Genomic DNA, 12238 nt, shown 5'->3' with positions numbered 1-12238 from the left:
ATGACCATTCTGTATGGCTTGATGGGTCAGGGTTTACAAAAGTCTGGACTAACACCATAATTAGAACCCTACCAAATTCTAAGCCATGAAAAATGCGTCATGGACTGTGAAATCTGGTCTCCTCCCATGAAATCTGGTCTGCTTTTACAGATTTCATGGGGGGAGACCAGTGTTTCTCAAACTGGGGGTCCTGACCCAAAAGGGAGTTGCAGGGAGGTCATAAGGCTATTTTGGGGTGTGTGTGTCACAGTATTGCCACCCATACTTCTGTGCTGCCTTCAGAGCTGAGCGGCTGGAGAGCAGCAGCTGTTGGCTGGGTGCCCAGCTCTGAAGGCAGCGCCCTGCCAGCAGCAGTGCAGAAGGATGGTGTTGCCACCCTTACAATATCACTCTTACTTCTGCGCTGCTGCCTGCATAGCTGGGCGGCTGGAGAGTGGCGACTGCTGACTGAGGGTCCAGCTCTGCAGACAGCAGCGCAGAAGTAAGGGTGGCAATACCATACCCTGCCATCCTTACTTCTGCGCTGCTGCTGGCGACGGCGCTGCCTTCCTTCAGAGCTGGGCTCCTGGCCAGCAGCCCAGCTCTGAAGGAAGGCAGCGCCGTCGCCAGCAGCTGCGCAGAAGTAAGGGTAGCAGTACCACAACTCTCCCTACAATAACCTTGTGACCCCCCCCAACTGTTTGTGTCAAGACCCCTGCTATTATAGCACCATGAAATTTCAGATTTAAATAGCTGAAATAATGAAATTTATGATTTTTAAAATCGTATGACTGTGAAATTAATGAAAATGAACTGTAGATTTGGTAAGGCCCTACCCATTGGACTAGATGGTTTACAAACATTAAAAGACACTAAACTCATGGGGATAGGTGTCATCTAATTTAAATGACTAGTTATGATCTTTCGTGGGGTGGGGTGTAGGGAATCCTTATTTTCACCCTGCCTCACCTGGTTTTCTGCGGTGGTGGGATGTTTCTTTAGTAGGTGGCATGAACAACGGTAGCACTACTACCTGAGCATACCATAGTTTTTTCCTAACCAGACTACAAAGGCAGCTGCTGTCAAGGAAAAACGAACCCTGGTGTGAGAAGTGAGGGAAGCAATTGTCATCCTGAGCACTAAGGATCTGAAAAATATCTTGCAACACCCTTTGATATAGAGATGAATTGTTAACACATAATTGTTTGAAATATGGATATAGTTTTGTGACTGTAATACATTAAGAATAAATATATCTTGGTTTACCAAATCTACCCTATGTGTGTCACCAGGTACAGTATTATTATAGCTTTGCATTAGTGGAGATGGTGTTCATTCTCATTTGGTCTGTTTTACATTAATGCAGTTTTTAGTGTTTTTATTTTAACATTATGTTTGAATTACACCACTAATTACTGTTACCACAGATATAGTACATTTCCATTAACGTAAACCCCCATCTAGCAAGACTAAGACTGTAAATTCCCTCCGGTAGGGATCCACTAAATTCTAGCTAAGTTCCTTTCCTACCCTCATCGGCACAGTATCTGAGAGCCTTCTGGTAGTGCTTTAAATGACATGACTAGTGTGTCGTTTGGTTCGTTTTTCTCACTCTCCCCAAAGGGAGAATTGTGTGTGCAGTGTAGTATCTTATTTGTTATACAGTAGATATTGTTTGCAGCAACACCTTGTAAGACCAACCACTGCTTACGAGCAACATTTCCCCTGGGAACACTTTCTCTACTGTGAATTGTGTAAGAGAAGGGGGGAGAGCTATAGCTCAGTGGTTTGAGCATTGGCCTGCTAAACCCAGGGTTGAGAGTTCAATCCTTGAGGGGGTCATTTAGGGATCTGGGGCAAAAATTGGGGGTTGGTCCTGCTTTAAGCAGGGGGTTGGACTAGATGACCTCCTGAAGTCCCTTCCAGCCCTGAAATTCTATGATTCTATTCTGTTCTAATTATTGACACTCCCCATAACAGCAACAGCTGCTTTGGAGCAACATAGCAAAAGGGCACTGCTTTGTTGCTACTAATGAGCGTCTACTGTAGTGTTTTAAAATTCTTCTTATATGTACATGTTGCTATGTGTTTATACTAGGGAAGTCAAGGTCAAAAGTGTGTCATAAGATCATACTGTTTGACTGGAAAGCACCTAGCAAGTTTCGGATGCTGTAAATGGTGTGCCTGCCCTGGAGAAACCTCTTCTGGGCTAGTGTGGCTCTGTCTTGGTCATCCTCAGTTTCCCTTCACAGAGGCTTTCTTCCTCAATATTATGCTGTTTTATTATCCTATACTGTCTGAATAAAAATAAAGGCTTCAGAGTCCAAATTGCACCTCTACCTGACTGGAGTTGTTGTCTTTTTATTCCCTGGGAGTCTTCTGTCTGCTCTAGCTCATGGTTCTCCTCCAAGCTGGAGTGTTGATTCAGTCTTCCTTTCCCCTCATGAGAATGGCCATACTGTGTCAGACCAAAGATCCATCTAGCCCAGTATCCTGTCTCTGATAGTGGCCAATGCCAGATATTTCAGAGGGAATTAATAGAACAGGGAAATTTTGAGCGGTCCATTCCCTGTCATCCAGCTTCAGGCAGTTGGAGGTTTAGGGACACCCAGAGTGTAGGATTTCATCCCTGGCCATCTTGGCCTATAGTCATTGAGGGATGTATTATACATGAATTTATCTAGTTCTTTTTTGAACCTGTTACAATTTTGGCCTTCACAACATCTCCTGGCAGAGAGTTCCACAGGTTGACTGTGTGTTGTGTGAAGACTTACTTCCTAATGTATGTTTTAAACCTGCTGCCTATTAATTTAATTGGGTAACCCCTAGTCCTTGTGTTATGTGAAGAGGTAAATAACTCTTCCCTATTCACTTTCTCCACCCCATTCATGATTTTATAGACCTTTGTCATATCCCCCCTCACTTAGTCATCTCTTGTCTAAGCTGAAAAATTCTCATATGAAACTGTTCCATACCCCAATCATTTGTGTTGCTCTTCTTTGCACCTTTTCCAATTCTAATTTATATTTTTTGAGATGAGGATACCAAAACTGCATGCTGTATTCAACATGTGGGGTTACCAGGGACTTATATACTTCAGGCTAAGAAGGGTTGTGTTTCCCAAATTTAAAAAAAAAATAAGTTTTTGTGCCTAGTCAGGCTAACCTGCTGGAGAGAGATCACCCCCATTTGTCAGCTAGATGTCTCTAATCTCTCTCCCCTGTTCAACTTCCTCTTTCTGTTTAAATAAGGAAGTCCAAGGTGGAGCAGGCAATCTCCTTGATTATCCCAGGCTGTGAGCTCCTGGCTGACTTTTAAAGGGCTAGTACAGTCCTTCACAGACCCTATATATAAAGTGATACTAGGACATGTCTTCAATTGTTGTAAAATGGTGCAGCTTTATTAAAATCCATGAAGTTGTGCTGAAGATCTGGCCCACTATGTGCAGGGGTGCTGTGAGAACCACAAGTTGGAATTTATTGGTTCAGTTAATGTCTTAACTTTGATGTGAAATAATTGTAGCTTTTGAAAGAACATTCCATATATTTTCCTAAACGGATTCAGATTGGTTTCCCTTAGACATGGGCAAGACTGATAAAAGCGAAACAGCTATCTAAAGCACCACAACAAATTCTACTGTCCATGAAGTTGGAATTATGGAAAATGTCCTTCAGCTTTGGGGTGGAATGACATAAGTTGTGATGCCTTTTTATTCCTACCTCTTGTCTGAACAGAAATAAACAATTGTTCATGTTTAGTTGTCTCAATTGAGGGATTACTAACATAAAAATAAGAGAACTGCCATGTGAAAGATCTTAGAATCCTTTGGGTAATAGCTTTACTAATTAGTGACTGAGATAAACCATGCCACCAATATTTCAGTGCCCTTTAGCGCTCGCTGGCGTTTCATCAATTGATCATCTGATCCCATTCCTGCCCTTTGTGATGGGAGATGGAGTGCGGGTATTCCTTAGTTATGCCAAAAATACAATTCTGAAAGAGATCCAAAGCGTCTCATATACCTGGTTGCACAACCCTTTGGGACAATGCGGATGTACAGGACTTTGAGCCCTGCATGTGAGCATGTGGAAAAGATGCTATACAGAGGTATGAAATAATGCAGAGTGGTGCTCAAACTGCTTAAAACTTCCCCAAAATGTTCATAGTGTAGATTGTCACGTGGACACCTCCCTCCTCATTAACGATCCTACATATCTGTGGCAACTTGAAAAATTGTTTACATAGAAAAATAATGCTGGGAAAAGACTTAGTAAGACAGAAAATATCACATAATGTGTCTCTATAAATCCACGGTACGCCCACATCTTGAATACTGCATGCAGATGTGGTTGCCCCATCTCAAAAAGATCTATTGGACTTGGAAAAGGCCAGAAAAGGGCAACAAAAATAATTAGGGGTGTGGAGCTGTCATGGAGTGTGGGGGTGTCAGGGCCCTGCACCCTCCTCTTCCTGTGATTCCCCATGACTCTCAGCCAGCCAGTAGAACGAAAGGTTTATTAGATGACAGGAACACAGTTCCAAACAGAGCTTGTAGGTACAAACAGGACCCCTCAGTCAGGTCCCTCTGGGGGGCAGGGAGCTTAGACCCCAGACTTGGGGCTCCCTCTGTTTCCCCAGACCGCTCCAAACTGAGACCCCCTCTAGCAGTCTCACCTAGCCTCCCCCTGGCTCCTCCTCTAGCCTTAGTCCAGTTTTCTGGGCAAAGGTGTCACCTGGCCCCAACCTCCTTCCTGGCTCAGGTATCATCCCTCAAGTGAAGTCACCCCCTGCTATCCCATCCCCAATGCAGACAGTCCCAGTAAAACTCCCCTGCGACATCCCCAGGTCAGTCCTCCCCACTCCCCGCTCTGTCACAGGAGCAGATGCCGTATGAGAAGAGATTAATAAGACTGGGACTTTTCAGCTTGGAAAAGAGGAGTGAGGGGGAGGGATATGATAGAGATCTATAAAATCATGACTAGTGTGGAGAAAGTAAATAAGGAAGTGTTATTTACTCCTTCCCATAACACAAGAAGTAGGGGCCACCAAATTAATAGGCAGCAAGTTTAAAACAAACAAAAGGAAGTATTTTTTCACACAATGTGCAGTCAAACTGTGGAACTCCTTGCCAGAGGATGTTGTGAAGGCCAAAACTATAACAGGATTCAAAAAAGAACTAGATAAATTCATGGAGGATAGGTCCATCAATGACTATTAGCCAAGATGGGCAGGGATGGTCGTCTTAGCGACTGTTTGCCAGAAGCTGGGAATGTGCGACAGGGGATGGATCACTTGATGATAACCTATTGTGTTCATTCCCTCTGGGGCCCTTGGCATTGGCCACTGTTGGAAGACCGGATACTGGGCTAGAGGGACCCTTGGTCTGACCCAGGCTGGCCGTTCTTATGTTCTTATCTAGTGTGTTTTTAGCTCTCTTTAATGTGTTAAGGGAGGCATGCTTTTCTAAGTGTTGATCACACTCTGTTTACTTTTGTTCTATATCTTCTTTCTTTACATTTGTTTGTTTGCTTCAGCACCATTTGGCCAGACAGCTCTCTCTGGACCCCTAGTTATCAGCCACAGTTTGAGAGCCTCTGGCCTAGAACAAAATAGCTTTAATGTTTTATATTTTTTTTCCCGTGGAGGGATTTGGGCTTTTGGGGCAGTTGAGATCAAAGGAACATAATATGATGGATGATTTGAGTTATATTGAGGACTATCATTCTGTGCAGTTTTCATAGCAAGAAGTTACGGCAAATGTATCTTTGTCAAAGAAAATGGATGAAATTCTGGTTTCATTGAAGTCAGTGGGAAAGCTCCCATTGACTTTAATGGGGCCAAGATATAATCCAGTGATTTTAGTCAATCTAATTTATCAAATCATAACTGTAATATTGCCAGTCCCAAGTGCTCAAAAATAATCAGGCTCCCCAAAATCACGGAACTTCAAAACATCATTTTGTGCTTTTTATTTACATGCCTACTTTTGAATTTTAGAGTACACTTGGATCACATATTCAAGCTCTTCTCTGCAATCATGAGGGCTAGAAACATACTGTTTTTTCAAATGAAAGTGGAGAGACTAACTTACTTGCACAATTCCAGGACCTACGATTCTAAGAAATTTTTTTCTGAGAATCGTGATAAAATTGTGAGTTGCAACACTATTTTGTGTGTGATTTATGTGTCAGGGTTCCTGTCAGCTGCTACATTGCTGTGAATCCTCTGTTCTTTCCTCAAGTTCCAGGTGCCTGTCTTGCAGGACTCCTTCCCTCTGAAGAATGAATGTTAATACTCTGCATGTACTGGCTAGTAGAGTGTACAAGCCATGAGGGTGATATTTTTCTTGATGCTTCTCCTCCCAGAGTACGTCACCACTCAGTTCTCTTATGGTTGCACCAGTGCTGCTGCTTGTGTGCCTTTGTACTAACTTGATTTCTGATAGCTTACGTTCTGATCTTTCATTGCTCTGGTTCAGTTTTATTCTGCACTTAGTCACGAGGTAGCCGTTGTTGGTGAATGGCTGGTATAGGTCATAAGCACCAGGAGTGCCATGTTAGCAACATTTGTTGTTTGACTCTGATGCTGTGTTCTCATGCCATGAAGCATAACCCAGAAGACACAAAATTCCAGTATCAGTTTACCTTTAGTGATGTCTCTTGCAGCTATATTGTATTTCATTTGTTCAGTTTCAATTTAATTTACATTTTGTGTATATGTATTAATTGACAAAATAACGAAACAGCTGATACAGGACTTGGTCAAGAATTAAAGGAGGGTAATATAATTAATGCCAATCAACATGGGTTTATGGAAAATAGATTTTGTCAAACTAACGTAATCTCTTCAGAGATCTAGCTTGGTTGATAAAGGTAATAGTGTTGAGATAATAGACTTCTGTGAGGCATTTGACTTGGTTCTGTATGGCGTTTTGATTAAGAAACTAGAATGATACAAAATCAACATGGCACATGTTAAATGATTAAAAACGGGTTAACTGACAAGTCTCCAAATGTAACTGTAAACAGGGAATTTTCACTGAGCGGCTGTGTTTCTAGAGGGGTCCTGCAAAGATTGGTTCTTGGCACTCTGCTGTTAATCATTTTAATCAGTGACCTGCTAGAAAACATAATCATTAGTGACCAAGTTTGTAGATGACACAAAGATAGAGGAAAGTGGTTAATGAAGAAGACAGGTCACTGGCACAGAGTTATCTGGATCATTTAGGCAAAAGCAAACAATATGTTTCAGTGCAGCCAAATGTTAAGTCATACATGTAGGAACTAAGAATACAGGACATGCATATTGGCTGAGAGGGACTCTACCTTGCGAAGCAGTGACTCTCTGAAAGTACTTGGGGTTATGGGGATAATCAGCTGAACATAAGATGATGGTGCAAAGTTGCACGGAAAAGGGTAACGTGATCGTTGGATGTATAAACATGGGAATATTGAGTAGGTGTAAGAAGGTTATATGGCCTCTGTATTTGGCACTGGTTCAGATGCTACTGAAATATCCTTCCCAGAAGGATGTTGATAAATTGGCAAGGGTTCAGAGGGAAGCCACGAGAATGATTAAAGAACTGGAAAACCTGCTTTATAGTGATACTTGGGGAGTTCGATCTATTTAGGTTAACAAAGAAGTTTTAAGGGCTGATTTGATCAGTCTGTAAGTATTTACATGGGGAACAGGGATTTGATGATAGAGGACTCTTCAGTTTACCAGACAAAGGCATACCAAGATTCCAGTAGGTGAAGCCAGACAAATTCAGACTAGAAATGAGGTGCAGATTTTTAACAGTGAGGATAATTAACCACTGGAATAATTTACCAAGGATTGTGGTGGATTCTCCATCACTGCATAATTTTAAATCAACGTTGCATGTTTTTCTAACAAAGATGCTCTAGTTCAAACAGGAGGTCAGACTAGATGACTAGATGCAGGAGGTCAGACTAGATGACCTCAATGGTTCCTTCTGGCTTTTTTCAAGAATGACTTGAACAGTGCTATCTAGCCTTTTATTAGAGGCTGCTGTACAACTTGCTTCCTAGACTGTTACAGTTAGGGTTCAGGGCTGGGTTAGTAACCTAACGTCTGCTTTAGTTTGTGTTGTCATTGAGGCATAAGCCAAGCGAGAGGGTCCCAGGCCACAGAAATGGGAAAACAGCAAAGTAAAATTTCCAGTGGACTAGTTTGTACAAAGCCATGGACTAAAATTTGGGCTGGCCAGCCCTGATAAAGATCAGTCTCTGTGACACCCAAGTAGTTGATTATAACCTTGGCTTCCTTTTTAATTGTGTATTCATTTATTTTACAGATCAGCAGTTTGTGGAGATTAAGGACACACAAAGGGAACATCTGCTTTTAAGGTATGGAATCATCTCTCATTAAAGATATATTCCATATTTGAAATCCACAAAATTTTGAAGCAGAATCATTGGTGCATACATACTGAAACATCAGTTGGAAAATCGTAGCCATAATATGGTGTGTGGAGACTGCTTAGGCTCCCGCTGGAGTTTAGCCGCAAAGCTGGGCAGGCAGGTCCAGCTGCTTCAGCTGACTGGGGATGAAATGGGGAGTGTAGTCTGGTAGAATCTGTAAGTCCTAATGCTAGGCATTGTGTGTGGGACCCTCCCATGGAAGTCTCTGCAGAATGAATATGCGCTGAAAGCATTTTAACAACATGAAATCCTTCCCTCTTCCTTGGAAGATCTTCAGTTTTCCTTGTTTTGCTCAGGTTCTCAGACTTGAGGCTTCTTTATTGTTTCTGGCACTTGCATCTGCTCAGTTTTAGGTAGCAGAGTCTAAATGTGGTCCAAAGGATGTAATTTCTGGCAGGCTGGACCTCTTTCCTTTTCTTGTTTCTTCTATCAGTTTTTTCCTCCTTTACCGCAGCCTGTCTGGTCTCGTGTTGTGTCATCTGTTTGTTCTGCTGATGCAGAGTTTGAGTGACCCAATTGTACACGATTCTTTTGTGGGGAAGAGGTGAGTCTGACTTAGCTTGACAGCATGTTTGGATGAAGTAATTAACAAACCTTGAGTTTGTCACTACCCTAGGCTCAAATGCCACACTTGTTCTTGAATAACAGAAGGTGCTGTGTAGCCAAACTGCTTCATTGTGGTGCACTGGCTCATGTAGCCAAGGGATGATTAAGGAGGTAAGCATATCTGTTCCATAAGACCCTGTGTGCTTGCATATACTAGCAAATAATTAAGAATAAATAGAATTCTGTAACCATTGACTATTTGCGTTGAGAAGAGCCTAGGCTATAATGTAGGAGTATACATGTGACAATGGCTAATTAAATTGCTAAGTACCTTCATATTGTAAAATGTTACCCTTTTTTTTTTTTCAAGCCTCTGCTGTTCCTCAGACTTAGAGGTGTTTGACTAACGCAGTATGTTTCTTCCTGTCTCCACCCAAATTGTGATACAGATACACCAAACAAATCCAGGAAACGTACAAAATTAGTATGAGACGTTGCCATCAAAGTCCATACTTACCTACTGTTAACACCCAATGATACCTGAGATACTTCAGTATATAGAATTAGAACAGGAAATAATTCTGTTAGGTACTAAATGGTAGATGTTGGATTTTTAATGGCAAACCACTGTATTGGAATGACTAGTTAAAACTGCCCACCCCCTGGAAATTCAGTTATCTCAACTGCATCTTTAAATTGTCCCCACTTCTGTCAGTGTGGAATAAGCTTTATCTTGAATACCTCTTTCTTGGAGGATCTTAACCAGCTACTAGTGTAGAGGTTGAAAAGGTTTGTCTGATTTAATTCACAGTCAAACTTAGGCCTGGTCTGCCCCAGGGGGGCGTAGGAGGGGTCGACCTAAGATACCCAACTTCAGCTACGAGACTAGCGTAGCTGAAGTCGACATATCTTAGGTCAACTTACCTCGCATCCTCATGGCATGGGGTCAACTGCTGTTGTTCTCCCTTCGACTCCCCTTCCGCCTCTCGCCTCGGTGGAGTACAGGAGTCAACGGCAGAGCAATTGGGTATCGATTTATTGCGTCTACACTAGATACGATAAATTGATCCCCGATAGATTGATCACTACCTGCGGATCTGGCGGGTAGTGTAGACATACCCTAAGTAAAGCTTTCCAGCATCCACTCATAACCTGATTTATAAAAGCCAGCTTTAGTGATAGGTTTCAGAGTAGCAGCCGTGTTAGCCCCCAACTAAAACCATCACCTTCCGCCCCCAACTAAAACCTTCCCAACGCATCATCAAGGATCTACAACCTATCCTGAAGGATGACCCATCATTCTCTCAAATCTTGGGAGACTGGCCAGTCCTTGCTTACAGACAGCCCCGCAACCTGAAGCAAATACTCACCAGCAACCATACACCACACCACAGAACCACTAACCCAGGAACCTATCCTTGCAACAAAGCCCATTGCCAACTGTGTCCACATATCTATTCAGGGGACACCATCATAGGGCCTAATCACATCAGCCACACTATCAGAGGCTCGTTCACCTGCACATCTACCAATGTGGTATATGCCATCATGTGCCGGCAATGCCCCTCTGCTATGTACATTGGTCAAACTGGACAGTCTCTACGTAAAAGAATAAATGGACACAAATCAGATGTCAAAAATTATAACATTCATAAACCAGTCGGAGAACACTTCAATCTCTCTGGTCACTCGATCTCTGAGCTAAAAGTCGTAATATTACAACAAAAAGACTTCAACAACAGACTCCAACGAGAGACTGCTGAATTGGAATTAATTTGCAAACTGGATACAATTAACTTAGGCTTGAATAGAGACTGGGAGTGGCTAAGTCATTATGCAAGGTAGCCTATTTCCCCTTGTTTTTTCCTGCCCTCCCCCCCACCCAAGACGTTCTTGTTAAACCCTGGATTTGTGCTGGAACCACCTTGATTATCATACACATTGTAAGGAGAGTGGTCACTTTAGATAAGCTATTACCAGCAGGAGAGCGGGGTGGGAGGAGGTATTTTTTCATGCTTTGTGTGTATATAAAAAGATCTTCTACATTTTCCACAGTATGCATCCGATGAAGTGAGCTGTAGCTCATGAAAGCTTATGCTCAAATAAATTGGTTAGTCTCTAAGGTGCCACAAGTACTCCTTTTCTTTTTCCTTCAGAAGAGCAGCTGAGCTTGGGGCAGCAGGTAGGGTTGAGGGGTTTGGGGAGGAAGTGCCTTATTATGCAATTTTAATATTGGAGGCTGGTCAGTTTTGTCTTAGTACATCATTTCACATTGTCATTCCCAGTAAAAACAGGCTTTAAAGTAAGAGTCCAAGACATTATTTAGAGAGCTAATAAAATTTGAGAGGATGACAAGTTCAAACACATTCTCCCTACTTGCTCCTTTTATGGCTTTGCAAACATATAAAGCACACTGATCTTTTGGCCATCTTCTGTGCTTCCTCTAGGGGTGTGAAATATTGATGTTTCTCAGTGATATGGTGGTATGGCAGACATCTTAAGTAATAAAGAACACTTTTGATTAGAAATGGACTAGTTTATTTTCATTGCCCAACCTGGGAGGAAATGCAAGAAGTAAACAATTGGCACTAATGGTGAAAAGTAACCTGGATTTCTAAAACCTTCGTCTAATAGTCTAACTTGGTGGAAGTAACGTGGAAATTTATGCTTTTTTGGAAATGATTAAAAAGTTAACAGTGGACTAAGATTGCTTGCTTGTCTGGTACATGATACAGTACATATTTATTCAAAATACTGTGCCAAATAATCTGATAGAAGAGGGGTCGGCAACCTGCGGCACGCATGCCAAAGGCAGCACGCAAGCCGATTTTTAATGGCACTGCTGCCAGCCAGGGTCCTGGCCGCCTGCCCTGCTCAGCCTGCTGCCTGCCTGAGAGAATGGAACCCACGGCCGGCAGCGGGCTGAGCGGGCCCGGCGGCTGGGACCCCAGCTGGCAGGAGCCGGCGGAACCCCAGACTGGCAGTGGGTGAGCTGGTCTAGGGTTCTGTCCAGCACCTGGCTCAGCCCGCTGACGGTCTGGGGTTCTGGCCACCGGCCCCTTGCCAGCTGGAGTCCCGGCTATCTGCCCTTCTCAGCCTGCTGCCAGCCTGGGATACCAGCCGCTGGCGCTGCTCACCTCACTGCTGGTCTGGGGTTCCAGCCGCCCGGCCCCCTGCCAGCCGGGGTCCGGGCCTCTAGCCCTGCTCAGCCAGCCCAGGGCTCTGCTCCTTGCCTGGGCCCAGCGCTCTGCAGCCCTTTTCAAAAATTA

General features: G+C 43.2%; 1 protein-coding gene across 2 annotated transcripts in view; it reads left to right on the top strand.

Moving 5' to 3' along the window:
- The window catches only part of MAP4 (microtubule associated protein 4), a 282495-nt gene that overhangs the window by 48020 nt on the left and 222237 nt on the right, over window positions 1-12238 (top strand). For both annotated transcript variants that reach the window (XM_084620175.1, XM_084620174.1), the window contains exon 2: window positions 8297-8348. The gene's annotated coding sequence lies outside the window, so the exon portion shown is untranslated. The remainder of the gene's footprint in view (window positions 1-8296; window positions 8349-12238) is intronic.

The sequence above is a fragment of the Lepidochelys olivacea genome (assembly GCF_965140295.1).
Source record: "Lepidochelys olivacea isolate rLepOli2 genome assembly, chromosome: 2".
In the NCBI taxonomy this organism is placed as follows: Eukaryota; Metazoa; Chordata; order Testudines; family Cheloniidae; genus Lepidochelys; species Lepidochelys olivacea.
Note: the sequence above shows the minus strand (reverse complement) of the source record. Positions and strands in the feature narration are given on the sequence as shown.